The 16,502-nt window shown below is 39.1% G+C and overlaps 1 protein-coding gene across 1 annotated transcript in view; it reads right to left on the bottom strand.

Moving 5' to 3' along the window:
* Positions 1 to 13,424, bottom strand: part of JAKMIP1 (janus kinase and microtubule interacting protein 1) — a 124,906-nt gene extending 111,482 nt beyond the window's left edge. Inside the window, exon 1 of the mRNA XM_052682031.1 lies at positions 13,287 to 13,424. The gene's annotated coding sequence lies outside the window, so the exon portion shown is untranslated. The remainder of the gene's footprint in view (positions 1 to 13,286) is intronic.
* Between the last annotated feature and the right edge of the window lie 3,078 nt (positions 13,425 to 16,502).

Here is a 16,502-nt window from a genome sequence, read left to right as displayed (position 1 = left end):
ACATATACCCAAAGACTCTTAAGGAAACATAACAGTATCAGTTGAAAGAAAAAAAAACTTTTTGAAATTAATCTGGACAAAGTTGTTTGATATTAACAGTATTTGATATTATTTGGAAATTCAGAGATGTTGAGAGAACCTCACTGAAAATTGGACTGCTCCTCACATAAACATGTTCTCTTCATCTAGAAAACAAAAACAAAAACAAAACTGAGCTGCCAGGATACAGTAAGGGCATTGTCCAGGTGAAAATAATGCAAAACAAATAAACACCATCCTTAGAACCACGTAAGACATACAGATGAAAAGCTCAAGGATAGACAGACTGAAAGTAGCAAAGCCACATCTTGTTAAAGCATATGCCACCTGTCTACAACACTTCTAACACATGCTAGAACATACTGGATGTATTATCACATTTATTGCCTTGACAACAAAGCTAGAATTAATAGTACAGGGAAGACCTTGTTCCAGAGAGTTTGAATTCAAGGGGAAGCAGAGGAAGAATTGGGTGTGTTTTCAGATACAACCTGAAAAGGTACTTTTTTATTGAAACACAGCAAGCAAAATCCAACTCTTTTTAAAAATTTAACAGTTAGGGAAAATATGTGATATTTCACGAGTCCTTCCCAAATGATCCTCTATGCCTGCTGGCAAAGAATAAAACCTCTAAATCCTTTGAGTTTTTCTTATCTTTTCCTTTGCAGTGGAAGATAAAAAGAAAAAAGAAGTTTAAAGTCTGTAGAAATAGAATGTGTTGCAGTTACCAGGTCTTCATTCTTATCCTACAAGTTTCTAAAAAAACACACTTTATCCAGGTCTGATCTTGGTTATCGTGTTTAGGAAAGCTCTACTTAAAACACTTTGAATCAAGCTGTGCTTGGTCTCAGCTTCTAAATTCTCATAAAAAGCTTCTTTTCTTTTCTTTTACTTTCCTTTTCTTTTTATTTTTATTCCAAAATATCTCAGCTTTCTACAATCAGAAAAGCCATGAAGTATACATAGCGTATCTGTCAGTCAAGAATTTCTTGCACATAACAAATTGCGGTGTTAACCATAACGTTTTCTTTTTTCTTTTCTTTTCCTTTTTTTTTTTTTTTTTTTTTTTTGGGGGGGGGGGGGGGGGGAGAGGGGGGAGAAGGAGGGTTAAAAAGTAACAGATGATGAATAAATGGAAAACAAATGAAAATGTCTGTTTAACAATGCCCATAAACCAGCTAATGACTTGCCACAGTAACAACCAGACTAATAATGTTGCATTAAATAAGACATGTAATGCATTGATTGGAACACAGTAACTTCTTTGCTAGAAAGAAGCAATCTTACTTTTGGCTTTTGATGGTATCTTTTGAATTCTGGGAACTGAGCCCTTGGTTTTCATATTTCTAATGCACAGCCTCAGAACACCTTTTTCTTATGGTATTAAAATGATTGTGATAAAATCAATGAGGTGTTACTAATGGAAATATTCCAGTGAGATTTTTTTTGTTCTACACATATCAAACAAGATTTCCACAACTTTCAGTCTTTAAATAATAATAATAATAATGCTTAAGGTCAATAGTAATTTCTTCTCCATAAGTAAAGTGAGGAGTATAAAGTTAATTATCTTTATGTCCTCATTAACTTGTTAAATAGACCCTCTGTTTCGATTGGCACAAAATACAAACAGCAGCAAACTTACTGCACACTATGAATTAGGAAAGGGAATGAGATTTACATATACTCATGATACGTTTTTGGAAAAAGTATGCTACTACAACTGGAATGTGCAATAGGGCTATGCTTGGTGGACATATCCTGAGCTTATCAGATTTATATAATCTTATTTGGGGAAAAAACTGTGACCAAGCGTTATTGCCACACACTTACGCTCTGCACAACTCAGCTAAGGCTTTTGGATACAGCAAGCCATGCTCATTTCCAGACATGGGTATGGATATATCTCTGACTTCATATTTGGAGCTGAGCATAATCTCCCATCCATTGTGTCCTCACTTGAAACTTTTGAATGTAAACCAGAAGGTGATTAACAATTTTTGCAAGAAAACGGTGCTCATATGTAAAGATACAAGTAGTTTTTTTTATATAAGTAGTATTTACAGGGTAGGAGCATAGTATATACTCTAACCTAGGAACATTGCTTCTAGAAGTCCATGAATCTGTTTGTAATTTTATTAGAAATGTAGCAGTTCTCATATAACAGGTCAAGGGGAATCAATAAATTCCCCTTAATACTTTCTTTTATTTTCTTTGTGCAATATATTGCAAAATCATATATTTCAACTGGCAGATTCTTATAGCTGGAAGTATCTGTACTATTGCAGTAGCACCCTTAAGACTGTAAGACAGAAAAAGGAAAACAATTTCTTTTTATTAGTTCATTAAAGGAAAAACTGATGAATGAAAGATATACTGCCTATATTTCAAGTTTATTCCAGTCTGACCAGTTCATTAATATTTTTATTCACAAAAAATAAGAAGAGAAAGAAAAAAAGCACCCTAAAAATATCATAAAACTCACAATAAATTCAATGAAAGATTCACCTGTGAATTTGTACTTGCACTGTAGTTTTGGTTTTAATCATAGCACTGAAAAGGTGAACAAATCATACTGCTACCGACAGCCAGCACAGCCACATATTAGATTAAACTACAGAACTATATTTAACCTGGCAAGATAGGGTCCCATTTATGTAATCCTGCTTTAGAAGCTTCTAATGAGTTACTGCAGCCTAACCCAGATACGCCTGCTAGCACGTTCACTGCTTTATTTTTAATGTCTACACAATAATGAAAGTGCTATTTCATTGTAAAAATTGCTGCACAGCACAAAGAACACTCTTGTTAAACATGTTGGCCACCGATACAATCAGTAACCAAAAAAATGAACTTCTGCCTAATTTAACCCATACTTATAATGCAGAAAGTTTATTTTTACTTGTCTTAATTTGAAAGAGGTTTTAAGTCTTTAATTATATAGTGAGTTATTATCACAGCAGTTTCTTTTTGCTTGAAAACCCCTCCAACAAGAACATTCTTCCACATTAGGAATGTCTCAGTGCCTGTGAGCACCCACTGCAGGCTATGAATCCCATGTGGGAGCCCTGGGGTCGGCCACCTGCCAGGCACACACATATGGCACTGGGGGATCAGCAAGGCTGGGCCAAGTACCGGTCACCCTGCAACATCTGCCAGCTGATCAAAGTGGCATTGATGGCATGCTGAAAAGGGGGTTAGTTCACTCCTTCATGCTGGAAGGCAGCTTTACTGACAAAAGATGTACTTAAAAAGCAGCACAGTAAGACAATAGATGGTAAATTTGTGCAGGGAAAAGGATGGAGATTTTCTGAATGCACTTTCTGACACAAATCACAGAATGCCTTGGGTTGAAAGGGATTTTAAAGATCATCAAGCTTCAAAACACCCACCCATCAGATAGGCTGCCCATCCAACCTGGCCTTGAATGACTTCAGGTCATTTACAGGAACCATCTTACATTACTGTTTGAAACCAAACACAGCATCAAATGTAGAGCAATGACATAAAAAATGGGAATAAGAACGATAAAAACCTACAAGCAGAAGAAAAAGCTAAGAATTCGTTGTTATGATTTCTCACTGAATCACACACATCAGCAGCTGTTGCGGCTAGACTTGGCTGTATTTAAAGGATTGGTGGTTTGAAGAGCACTCCAATAAAAGACGATAATGCAAATACAAAACATGCTTAAAAGTTGGTAGTATTTTCAGTACTTCCAATTGTTTTCTTTACACTGCTTACTGATGATATTGTAAATGTAGGAAAAGGTACTACAAATGCAGTTCAAAGAGCTAAACTTCAATTTCACCATATTTTCTCCCAGTGAATAGGTTGTCATTCTCTGTTCTTTTATTGGGCCTATTTTGGGCCAATAGGTTTCAGACTCAGAGAACAATGGCTATAGCGGGGATGGAGACAAGGCATTCTGAAAGCCAAACGAGGCCAGCAGACCATAAACATAGCATTTTGGCTTCAAATGGTAATTATTTGCTGTAGAGCTAAGGCTGTAGTGCAGTAGAAAGTTCTTCCACTAATTTGACTCTTCACAGATAAAATAATGAGGTGCACAAAGGGAAAAAAAAAGAAAAAAAAAAAAAAAAAAAAAAAACACACCAATTTATTTTACTTATGTATTTAACTAACTAACTAACTAACTAAATACATGCATACATAAAGAGCCATGGTTAAAAGAAGAAGAAGTAGTAGTGGCTTCTTTTTAGCAAAAGAAAACAAGAAAGAAAAAAAAAGAAAAATCAAATGTAAACAGAATAGAACAGCAAGTTTTATGACTAGTAATCTGAGCCCTAAACTTGTTTGCACATATGAACAGATCAGAGATTTTATTTTGTGATGGAAACAAGACAAAATGTGAATTCCATTATCTTTTTCACCACGTGGTGAATACATTAATTAAGGCAGAGTTTATGAACCATGAGGACACAACATAAAATCTTCTTGTTACAACCTACCTGCAATACAGCTTTCTGTGAAGACACTATTGCTGAGATTTTTCTTGCCTAAAGCTACCTTCATCTGACACATGGAAAACAGCCCTTGCGGAAAGTGGAAAAGCAACACAAAGCAGCAGCAGAAGATAACTCAGCTCCAGGCAGCCTGGTCTAGTGGTTGACAACCCTGCCCATGGCAGGGCAATTGAAACTTGATGATCTTTGAGATTGTTTTCAACCCAGGCCATTCTATGATTCTACGATCTTTCCCTCTTTATTCAACAATTCACCTTTCAACCCTTCAAATTTTAAACAGAAAAACTGTATTTAAGTGACTCTGTGAATGTATTTCAGAAGTTGTAACACTGCATGTACAATCCTGTCTCCAGTCTACCAGTAATTTTGGTGTTGGTTTGGTTATTCATGAGAAATACTTTAATGCATCTCAGTCTGGTCACAGAAATATGAATTTCTCATTATTTAGTTCCATTACTGAAAAAGAGATCTTAGTCTTAAACTGATAATTTCCAGAATAAATTTTAAAAGAAAAGAAAAAAAAAAAAAAAAAAAAAGAATGTGTATATATAAATAAAAGAATTTAAAAAACAAAACAGAATGACATAAATTCTGCAGAACATCCATTCCTCCATCAAGAAAAAAAAAACACAGCAAACTAAGAACATGTAGCATTTTGCCATCAACAAAGCTGTCTACATAGACACCTACTCTTTTCTTTTTCCTCTGTATCATATTCTTTCAACTCACTCATCTCCTGTACCTCACATTCACTGACATGCCTGTTTTCCTCACAGCTTCTTCAGACCTGTTTGCATGCAAAAACTAACAGAGGAAGCAGCTATTCTGTTACAATCAGTTCAGAACAAGCCATCCATTTTAGTTTTTCCCTCTCATAAAATACTGCAATGCCAATCAAAATTCTTTCCTCAAGGGAAAGAAAAATAAAATAAAATGGTTCTTCAAGGGTATCTGAAATAACGAAAGCAGGATAGTTATTCTGTAATCTCACCTCCATGCTGTGATAGCTTCATGCATCTGGTCCCACCTCTCAGTAAGGAGCTGGCAGCTCCTGCGTTCCAGCAAAGGACTGTGGACTTTTTCTATCTCCCTGACTGCAGTGCCAATTGCAGCTGATGGCAGCAGCTGGACAGTAACATCTTTTTGCATCAAATGCAAGAGAGATAAATATACTAGGTACAAAGGGGCAAACAAGAAGTACATTATTTTTTTCTTCTTTCTGCTGATTTTTTAATTTTTTTTTTTTTTTACAATAATAATGTTTAATTCTCCAATTTACTGACATAAAACAGGATTTTAGATATACAGATGCAAATCAGTAAAACAATATCTCTGCATGAAATGCCCTGCAGCTATTACCTACAGTGATACTGGGACACCTCCCTCTTTATAGGGATTAATTACCTTTGTGTGATCAACATAAAAATGCTTCACGTTGAAAATAATTAGAATCTTATGTCACTTTTGCTCTCTTAGAAGAATTAACCTCAAAATACACATTAAATTAACTAAGTGCAATGATTAGAAATACCGTTTAAATCAGACACACCTTCAGTACATCCTCTCTTAAAGCCTAATCTGGCATTACTATGAAATTATTTTACAGCATTAGTGTCTGGGAACCTTCTGTTTCATCCTGTTTGTCATATATGTTGACAGCAAACACATTTTTATTTATTTGTATGTCAATTCCTGAAGTACTTTTTTAATGCATGTTTGCATACGCACACAGAAGTTCTCCACATTTGTGTTAGAAACCACTGCCATGTTACCAATTAGCTAGATTAGTAGTAGATAAATAGATGGACTAAATCTACCTCAGCTGTATCTAATATGGGAACAGCCATCTAGTCTAGAAGTCATCTAGGAAAGGTTAAGGCGAGAAGAAAAGTAAAACATAGATGATAAAAATCAAAACCTTACAGGCTTTTTTACACGATGGACAATAGTTTAAAAGAAAGAAACGAACAATTTTTTTTATATATTATTTTTTATAAGCATAAAGGCAATGATAATACAATTAACTGAGTGCAGGAAAATGATGTATTTTAACACAAAACATAATAATAGCATTGACTTTCTGGCTGGCAGAATGCAGAATCTAAAAAACACAGAGAAAGGTAATGTATGCTGACAATGCATGAAAGGCAAGAAAACAAAAATAAACCTGAAAGTTTAACAGTGTGAAATAATGATGGGAAAAAGAAAGTAGCCTCCAAATTTTCACTTTTCTACGTCACTCTTGGCATAGAATACAAGTTAATGTTATGCAATAATGAAACAGCTTTTAAAATAAAATAATAATAATAATACAGCACACCTAAGCATCCCAGTCAGGTATCTACATCTTGAGTTCTGAAGCAGGAGCATTACATTTGAGACTTCAGCTCCTTTTACAAATGCAGTTTGAATGACAAGTGTGGCCAACAAATCCAAAAATTAGTTATAGGGCACTAAAAGACAACAGAAGCATTTAAGTCTCATTTCCGCAGGAAGCCAAGCTACAGCAGATGTAATTAAAGATTTTAGTAAGAGCTTGCCATTTTACTAAACGACTCAGAATTGCCAGAGCAGACATGAAGTGTTGGGTGCATCCATCCTCCCTCCCCATAGTACTGGTAGTGGCTAAAGCTTCATGCAGAAGCTAATAGGCTGATTATCTCTGAGAGGATTATGCTGCACAGAGAAGCTGAAGTCTGGCTTTGTGAGAATTAAGTCCATCATCCTGTTGGTCAATGGAATTATTTTATTTTACCATAGTCTAGATAGATTTTCACTCTGATCTTTCTTAAAATTAGTAAATACAAAATAACATCAGTATAAGAAGGTGGGATAAAATGCATTCTTTTTGTTCATTCTTATTGGTTTAAAAATAAAGAGACCAGGAAGGTAAATGAGAAGAAGAATAACTGTATTCTATTTCTCTTTAAAACTGTATTTTCTTTCTCTTTAAGAAACAAAGTCTGCTCCACTAAATTAACAAGAGTACAATGATAATATGGTCTATACCTACGTAGTTTGGTAATGAATGACTAAGACACATTCTATTCTACTGGAAATGTCAAAATGTGACTCAAAGTACATCAACACAAGGTAAAAAGATTGTGAAGGCCCTGCTTTACACCTCTGTAAGAAAAGCATCTGTATTCACCAGTTTCATCTCCCATTTCCAAGGAGTTTGGAGAAGAAATATATCACAACACATTCTCCATCCTGACAGATAGCAGAGTGACTTTATATTCAGGTAGGACAGAAAGAACCAACTGAAGTACTTCAAATGTCATAGAAGCACCTACAGCTGAGACACTCAAACAGAAATGAAACCACTGTCTCAGAGCAAAACCCTTCCCCCCTCCCCCCCCCTTCTCCAGAAATGTGCTCTGATAATGCTCAAGGTAGAAGTGCATTGCCACAAGTATTTATGAAGGTGGTGAACAAGCTTGGACAGAGAATTAGTAGTCTACGAGAAAAGAAGGCTTGCTCTTTTATCAAGCAATTTAAGTGTAAGTTAGTGAGAAGAAATGCAAAATATTTGACAATATTTTCTTAGCACAAGTGGATGGATTATAATGCAGTAAATAAACAGTTATCAGTTGTTAGATACTTGTCTAGACGGAAAACAGAAAAACAAGATGAAATCTCAGCCCCATAATCACTGATACTTCGGGAATATATATTGAAATAGAACTATTTTAGATAGATATGATATTCTTCATTCTGGTCACTGAAGAAGAGAAATAAGATAATTTTGAAAGATGCCAAAGAAGGCTGATCTGCAGTGGCTCACTGTTATGCTCATTATGTAATAACAATTATTATTATTTCTACGTTTTTTATTATTATAATTCAGTTTCAAATACTTTAACATGCCATTTAGCCCACTTTATCTTAAAGCAAATAGGTAACATTAGGATTAAACTTGAGCGCACAGTATTTAAATGGGAAAAAAAACAACACCTCCTCACCTGCATAGTGAAGTCAAAGGAAAAGGATAAGCAGTCAGTGATCGAGACAAAGGCTGACAATCATGCTTACCTTAACTAAAGCTACGCATTTTATTGAGGTTATTGTCAGGGAGCCATGCATTTCTTTTGCAGCACATGCTTAACATTAGTGCTAAATGAAAAGTGAAACTGCAACAAACATCACTAACGACACTTCCGTAATGAATGAAGAGGTAACAGCTAGCAAAAAAAGCCACTAGACTTGTTCAGTACTAATGTTTTTGCAAAGACAACTGAAATGGAGGAAATCTGTTTGTTATTCCAAGATGATGAAAGTCAAAATTGCACTCAGAAACGTGAAAAACATACTTTCTGATATAGTTCCCATTTTCCTTACTTTCAAGGCAAATGCTGTTAGGGTAGGCTGAAAATGAGAAGAAAACAGCAGAAAACCTCAAAGATGATTGCGAGAGTTATGAGAGACATCTTGATCATGCTAGAGTTGTGTCTATGTCCCTTCAGTAGGGAACAAGTAAGCAACGCAAAAAACAAATGCACATTGAGCTTTTGCAGCTCCCCTCCTAATTCCGCACTCACAGAAAGCTGGCTCACAGTCTAATATATGGGGGGTTTACAAAAACTACAAGAAACAAAGCAAGTAATATTTACACTGAAGCTCTCTCACCATCATCTAAACAAAATGAAGATGTTCTTCAACCCTCTTCCACTTACAAAAAGGAAGAGGGAAGTAAGGAAAGAGGGAGTAAAATAAAGAAGGGGAGGGAAGACCAATAGAGAGAAAGTCATAGCCAATATATTTAAAACAAATAAATAAATAAGCCAATTCACTGAAGATCTCATCATTTACATGATTTTTGCCCATCTGATCAGATTTTGCCCCTTCAGTTCATCAGGTTACTTAACAAGTTACTTGCGAAGCAGTGAAGTAACTCTGTATGTTGATAGGTGTTTCTACAATGTTTCTTAGGCTCATTTCTCTTGGAAAAGGAGGATAAGAATGACAGGATCACATAATTGCAGAGGCTGAAAGGGACCTTCAGAGATCGTGAAGTCAAACTGATCTGTCATTCTGTATCTCTTCTTTATTGACACACAATTTCCCATTGAGAATGGTAAACAAGATACATTCTTGTGCCTAAAACCCAGCAAAAACAGGAATTCAGCTTCTCACTCTGACCCTCATTACACAGAGCACCTCATCCACTCTTAATTAGCTTAAAACAACAGCTGCAGGTTGAAGATTCCCAAACACATTTGGCTCCTCGTTTGTGTTTCTGCATTTGTTTGAAAGCACAGGTGGAAAAGAGAAAATGAATCAAATTCAAGAAAGACTGCAAAAGGAAATGCCAGATCCATGAGCTTGGTGGTGGGCTGAAGGAAAAAGAGGAAGAACTCACCCATCATAGCACATAGAATTAGTCACCTCTAAGCTGCTATTTCCAGTAGATGGAAGGAGAGAAGAGGTGGGACATTGCAAGGAAGAAGCCAATGAAAGCTTTAATGTTCTCAAAGAACAGCTCAGTAAAGCATTCCATGTGAGAAAACATGTTCTGGGATTTATTATATTACGCAAAGTAAGCAACTATCCCTGCAAATGAATGACTAAAAAATAATTTAAATTACTGAAGTTCCATTTTGCACCGTCAAAAATTAATGTATACCATTTCTACTGAAATACTAAATGCATGTTGCCTATTGCTGAAATTAGGAATGATAATACTTCACATATTTAAAAAAAAAAAAAAAAAAAAAAAAAAAGCCTTAGCAAAAATTAAGAAATTTGTTACAAAATTCTCATACGTATAAGGAAACCTCTTCACAATGGGGAAAGATTAAAAAATAATTAAAAATAAAAATAAAAGGATTTTTTTTAGACCTAAATTATAAAAGCTATTTTACTGCAACATGAACAAACTATGAAACAATGAGTATGGATCCAGTTTTCCTGAATAATGCAGAGTAACACTGGAGTAAGTGCAATAAATCACCAACTGTTCCAAATGTGAAACTTGGTTTTTAATGAAAAAATGGAGAGATGGAATGTGTTTGAGCATACCAGTACACAAAGCTGCAATTAAGGCTGCATATCGTCTCTTCAAAATGAAGCAGAATAGAGTTAATGAAAGTTGAGAGAAAAAGAATAAATCAGAAGGATTACAGACAATGACACAAGGAAGGATGTTACGCTTTTTGCTTCCCTTATTAGCAGAGCAATCTCGTTTCACAGTTAATATTTGAACAAATAAGCCAAGACTGATGGGCAGTCCCACAGTAATCAGCAGTGATGTCCATACATCCTCCTGGAGCATGGTGTGACAACCTCACCATCTCCACCATATTCTGTTCTCCAACACATATTTATGCCAGCTGGCTTTGCACTGCCCAGAAACATGGCTCAGCCCCATTTATTTCCACAGTGCACTTCCTACTTCCATGTACCCTACTTTTCTGTCATATACTAATCAAAATCTTCAACAGAAACAAACAACAAATCAATAAGTGAAAACATTCAAACATCAACAAATAATACTTCAAAGCTGAAGCTGACAGCACAGCTGGGGTAACCTGCAATGAAGATGGTGCTGGAGGGAAACTGGACTGGACATTACCAGAAACACCAATACACCAACTGCAGAAAACTGTTGTGGGTGTGAAGCGGTGGAGCTCCAGGAGAAAAAGCTGGATGAGGAATCTCTGATCTATCACTGTATAGTGGAGATTAACTCTTTAACAAAGCACACATCTTTCATTTCAAGCCTCATTTTTAGCTCTGCTTCAACCCATGGCCTCTTAAGGATATTTCCAACTCTTGTGTTCCCATAACAACGAACACTAAATTCTCTGCAGAGAATGATTATTGTTCAAAGCATCTCCAAAAAGAAAGAAAATGACGCTTTATCTGCATGCAGGAGAACTTACACATGGGCAAATCTTTGTAGCAGTGATGTCCTACAGTGCAGCACCTCACACAGAGCAGAGCTAAGCCGACATGGCTCAGGGGCAGAGTCACAAAGAGTGATCTCTTTCTCAGACTTGTGTTTTCTGGAGCTGTGTTCTACATCTCTCCACCTGTGAGCACAATCACCTCTTCTGACAGATCCTACACCCTTGGCTCTTGTGTTTAAAACTCTGACAGGTCTTGTTTTACATTAACATCCTCAAGTCCTGCATCCATCTGAAAACGAACAACCAGACCCACAAAGATGCCTCTCTATCTCAGGTAGAAAAGAAACAAAGTCATCCCAATGGACTGAGAAGCACAAGCAACAGAGATAAGAAATGGAAAGCAAAATTTTAAACCTTATGGAATACCACAGCTCTCATGTTACAGGAACTAATTTTAAGCATTATTAATAGATAAAGATACAGATTTTCAATGGAGGACAAAAGCTCTATCTCAACTGACAATTAAGCAGAATTTAGAAGTCTTCACAAAACCTTCCTGCATAAATGTGCCATGAATTATCATCTCTTACAATCAGAGCACATTTATTTCCAGCAGGCTTTAGAAAACCCACACAAAGCATATTTACTCCTAGCCATACAAACCTGGAACAGAAACAGGCATCTCATTGAGATAAAATGCATAAGACCTTAATAAGCATTACAGAGCCCCATTCCTGCATAAAATACATACACACATCTCGCTTACTGTCAGTGAAACCAATCAAGGAAGAAAAGACATCACTGTGTATACATTATAGGTCCTAAGTATATGGCAGTGATCTCAGGGAGCAAACGGAATCTTGAAATGAAGTGAGACTCATTTTCTCTCTCATTACGAGATTTACAAGGACTTCCTTCTAGTAATTCAATGAATTCAAGAGAAAAAAAAAAAAAAAAAAAAAGAGAGAAAAAAATTGGGTTAATTTAATGTTGTTCCTTGTAATATTTTGTTTATTTATAGGCAGCATGTTACTTTTAAGGTAATAATCAGGCTAATACTATATGACTCCTAATCTGTAAATACCTGTCAGAAATAGTTCTTGCTTGTTTGCTAAACCTGTCCCCACTCTCTTTCAACCCATCAGGTCTGCAGAGACCACAGGCCTAAAGCTGCTCTACGGACTGAGATGAGCAACTTCTCCCAAAATCTCAGCCATTCCCCACTACCAACCAATAAACAAAAAAGGACCCTGCATCGAGTTATCCCTATAATCTGTTCCAGTGAATGATGTGTTCTTTAGTGTTGCCATAGAAAACAGAGGAAACCTCCAGTTAGCAAGGAGGTCACACTTAAGCAGAGGCATGTTATGTAAATAGCAGCCTGCCAGCACCCCACACGGAATAGCAGAGGCCTCATCCCACTCTCCCTCCAAGGGCAGACCTCGAGGCGGCTGCGGGCAGCCCCAAGGCAGCGGGGCTCAGCCCCAGGCCTCAGGGAGGAGAACGAAGAGGAGGAGGAGAAGAAGGAGGGCGGCGGTCCCCGCACCGTTATCCGCCCTTCCGCAGGTATCGGCCGGCAGGGCAGGGCAGGGTCAATCGTCAGGGATGGGAGGGATGGAGCAGGGAGCACGGCAGCCCCTGGGGGCTCTCACTTCCCCGCTGAGCCGCGCCCCAGCTTGCAGCCGCCTCTCCCCGCCGCCGCCCCGGGACAGCCCCGCAGAGGAGCGGCCGCCCCCGAGGGGTCCCTCAGCCCCCAGGACAACGGGACGGAGCGGCGACCGGAGCCGGGCATGTCTCTCCCCACACCGGGCTGCACTTTTTCCCCTCGGCACCTCGCGCTGTCAAAGTCTCGCAGCACGGCGGCATCCTCCATCCTCCCTTCCCCGCATCGCCCCTCCGCCGTACTCACCCACCCACTCCGCGGCCGGCAATGGCTGCCGGGCCCCGCCGGCTCCCCGAGCCCTCGCCCCGTTTCTCTGCGATGCGCTCGCAACCGCGGATCGGGCGGCGGCCGCACCTCGGAGCCGGCGTCGCTCCCTCCCAGCTGTCACCGGCGTTCCGCCCTCGGGAGGCGGTGGCCCCGAACCGCCCTCGCCACTGGTGCCGGGCGATGCCGCTCCCGCAGCCCCGCCCCGAGCAGCCCCTCTCCGCCGCACCGGTTGCTTGGGGAGCGGGCGGCGATGGGCAGGAGGTCCAGGGCCTGGGACGTGCGTGGTGCTCCTACAGCTGGGCTCGCGCCTGAACGCGAGTGGGCCCGGGTACACCGAGAGCAGAGCACTGAGATGGATATATCAATTTCGGTTTTTATCTGATGTGCTTTCTTACAGCAACATAATTAGACGCGGAGTTGTCAGATTAACTCTACTGGTAGCGCATGCTATCCATGCCAGACAGCTGTAAATCCTAATGCCATTTAAAACCTCATTATTTTGTTAGAATGGACCAGGATATCGGCTTGAGGCACCCAGGCACAGGCATCATGTGCTGGTATCCAGGCTGCCCCTGTTCTCTAAGTGCAGCTTCTGATGTTCCCCGTCTGAAACTTCTGCAGAGTGAAGGCGACAGAGCACTGGAACAGGCTGCCTGGAGGAGGTGGTGGAGTTTCCTTCTCTGAAGATATTCAAGACTCTTTCAGCATGCAGGATATGCTCCCGGTTTCTAACCATCTTTGTGGTCTTCCGCAGGACTCTTTCTAGAAGGTCCTGATAGGAAACATGCATTCCCTTTGAACCATAGAATCAGAGAATGGCTGAGGTTGGAAAGGACCTCAAGGATCATCACTTTCCAAGCTCTGTGCCACAGGCAGGGCCACCAACCTCCAGATCTGCTGCTTGATCAGGTTCACCAGGCTCCCGTCCAACCTGGTCTTGAACACCTCCATGGAAGGAGCATCCACAGCCTCCAGCACCTCACAACTCCATGCTCCAAGATGTGGGCTGGTTCAGAAGGACAGCACCAGGGTGATTGTGCTGCAGAGTGGTTATACAAGTTCTATACAGCTGAGCTGAGGACTCAGGAGTTTGCATTGCTGGCATCCTCACAGGTGGAGGGCATGCCTTGGTCAAGATAATGGGCACATGAGCAGCAGCAGCAATGTGTTTGTGAAGAAGAGTTAAAGAGCCAAAGCACTGTTGTTTTTTTGTTGTTGTTGTTGAGACTGTCATTTCCCCCTGTACTCAGCACTGGCAAGACTGCACAAGTACTGTATGCAGTATTGGGTCCCTCACTGCAAGAAAGATGTTGAGTCCCTGGAGTGTGTCCAGAGAAGGTCAAAGAAGTGATTAAGGGTCTGGAGAACAAGTCTCATGGGGAGCAGCTGAGGGAACAGGGAGGAGCAGAGGAGCTGGAGCAGAGGGGGCTCAGCAGAGTCCTTATCACTCTCTGCAACTCTCTACAAGGAAGTTGTGGCGAGGTGGGGTTCAGCCTCTTAGGTAACAGTGATAGGATGAGAGGTAATGGCCTTAAGTTGCGTTAGGGGAGCTCTGGGTTGAATATTAGGAAGCATTCCTTCTCCGAATAGGCTGTGCATGAAGTGTGGAGTCATCATCCCTAGAGGTTTTCAAGAAATGTGTAGGCACAGCACTGAGGGGACATGATCTAGTGGGCATAGCAGTGATGAGCTGGTGGTTGGACTAAGTGATCATGGAGGTTTTTTCTAACCCTAATGATTCTATGAGGATCAAACTGAATGGGTCAGACCTAAATTTGACATGGAGCACATATCTGTAACAGTAAAGGCAATGAAATAGTCAAATCAAAAGGGAATATTCATTGCAGGGCAGTATTAGTCAGTACATTTAAACAAATCTCTTTCAGAAGGAAGATATTTCAAACAGAACTAAAGGAATTCTTGTAGCCAGGATGGCCTTGGAAGGGTCTCTTCTACAGGGAAAATGCTGCTTTTGATTTTAAAATTAAGGACTTAAATGTCCCAATTGGCATTAATTAGTTCACAGAGTATATTTGTTCCATCTTTCAAAGACAATATCAGGTACAAATGTTTGATATATACACTCAAAAAAAAAAAAAAAAAAAAAAAAAAAAAAAAAAAAAGGTCAATACATTTATTGATTGCTCTGCTCCAAATCTGTATTAATGAAACAATAAGAAGCAGCCTGTTATGCTTCAGCTACTCTTTTTTTATAGGAATAGGAATTTTGGCTATAGTAAGAGAGAAAAGACATGGAAGCTCTTCAGTAATATATGCAGAGCCTTTTCACAGAGTTGTATGTTGTGCAAGGGCACGCGGTTGAGTTCTTCATTCAAAGGCAGGCTATTTAGTGTAAGATTTGCTTGTCATAGGCTGATGCCAAAGTTTTGTAACATGGAAGTTAATTTTTCTTATGTATGAAATCATTTTTGCTTAAAAAATAATAGGGAAATGAAATCTGTAAACCAGCCAATATTTTAGTTCTCAGTATTTGTCATTCATGAAAGCGTTTGAGCTTTTTTATTGTGGTAAGTTGGGGTTCACTTGAAAGTACATCACTGTCTTGTCTGCATGAAGTCAAAAAGATGAGCTTCCTGTCAGACATAGATCTATAATCTACTTCCTTTCTGCTGGGGAGAAACCTTCACTTTATGCAGTCTACAGCATGATTTAAGAGCGTGCGGCCTGATATATCTACTAATGTCTGGAAACCATTACCGGATTCATGCGAGGCTCCCACTGCACTCAGTTTGTGTGGCATGAAGAAGTTTTTATCTTCAAAGCATTCATGTTCTCCGTAGGTACAGAACAGCCAAGGAACGGGAGTACTCTGCAAAAGAAAGGATTCAAAATCTGATTTTTTTTTTTTATTTTTATTTTTTTTTCATCAGTTTTGTATCAGCAGAGCTCTGGTAGCCCCAGCTTGGAGCTTTCTGACTTCAGGAAGGCAGCTGAGACCAAGACTTGCCACAGTTCCCACAGAACATGCATGGAGTGTCCAGAAACTAATCCAGATGCATCCTGGCAACTGTGGTGCCCCAAACAGTGAACACTGAAGTATTTTGAAAAATACTACAGGGTCTACAAAGGAATACATTTTGACAAGTCATCTGCTATATTGTTGCTGTTTGTTTGGCTGTTGCATTCCAGTTTCACTCTTAGCAATAGAGGGGATTGAAATACTAAATAGAAGAA

The sequence above is a fragment of the Tympanuchus pallidicinctus genome, unplaced genomic scaffold (assembly GCF_026119805.1).
Source record: "Tympanuchus pallidicinctus isolate F22 unplaced genomic scaffold, pur_lepc_1.0 scaffold2, whole genome shotgun sequence".
Lineage (NCBI taxonomy): Eukaryota > Metazoa > Chordata > Aves > Galliformes > Phasianidae > Tympanuchus > Tympanuchus pallidicinctus.
The sequence above is the reverse complement of the archived record's forward strand: the minus strand, read 5'-3'. Positions and strand labels throughout refer to the sequence as shown.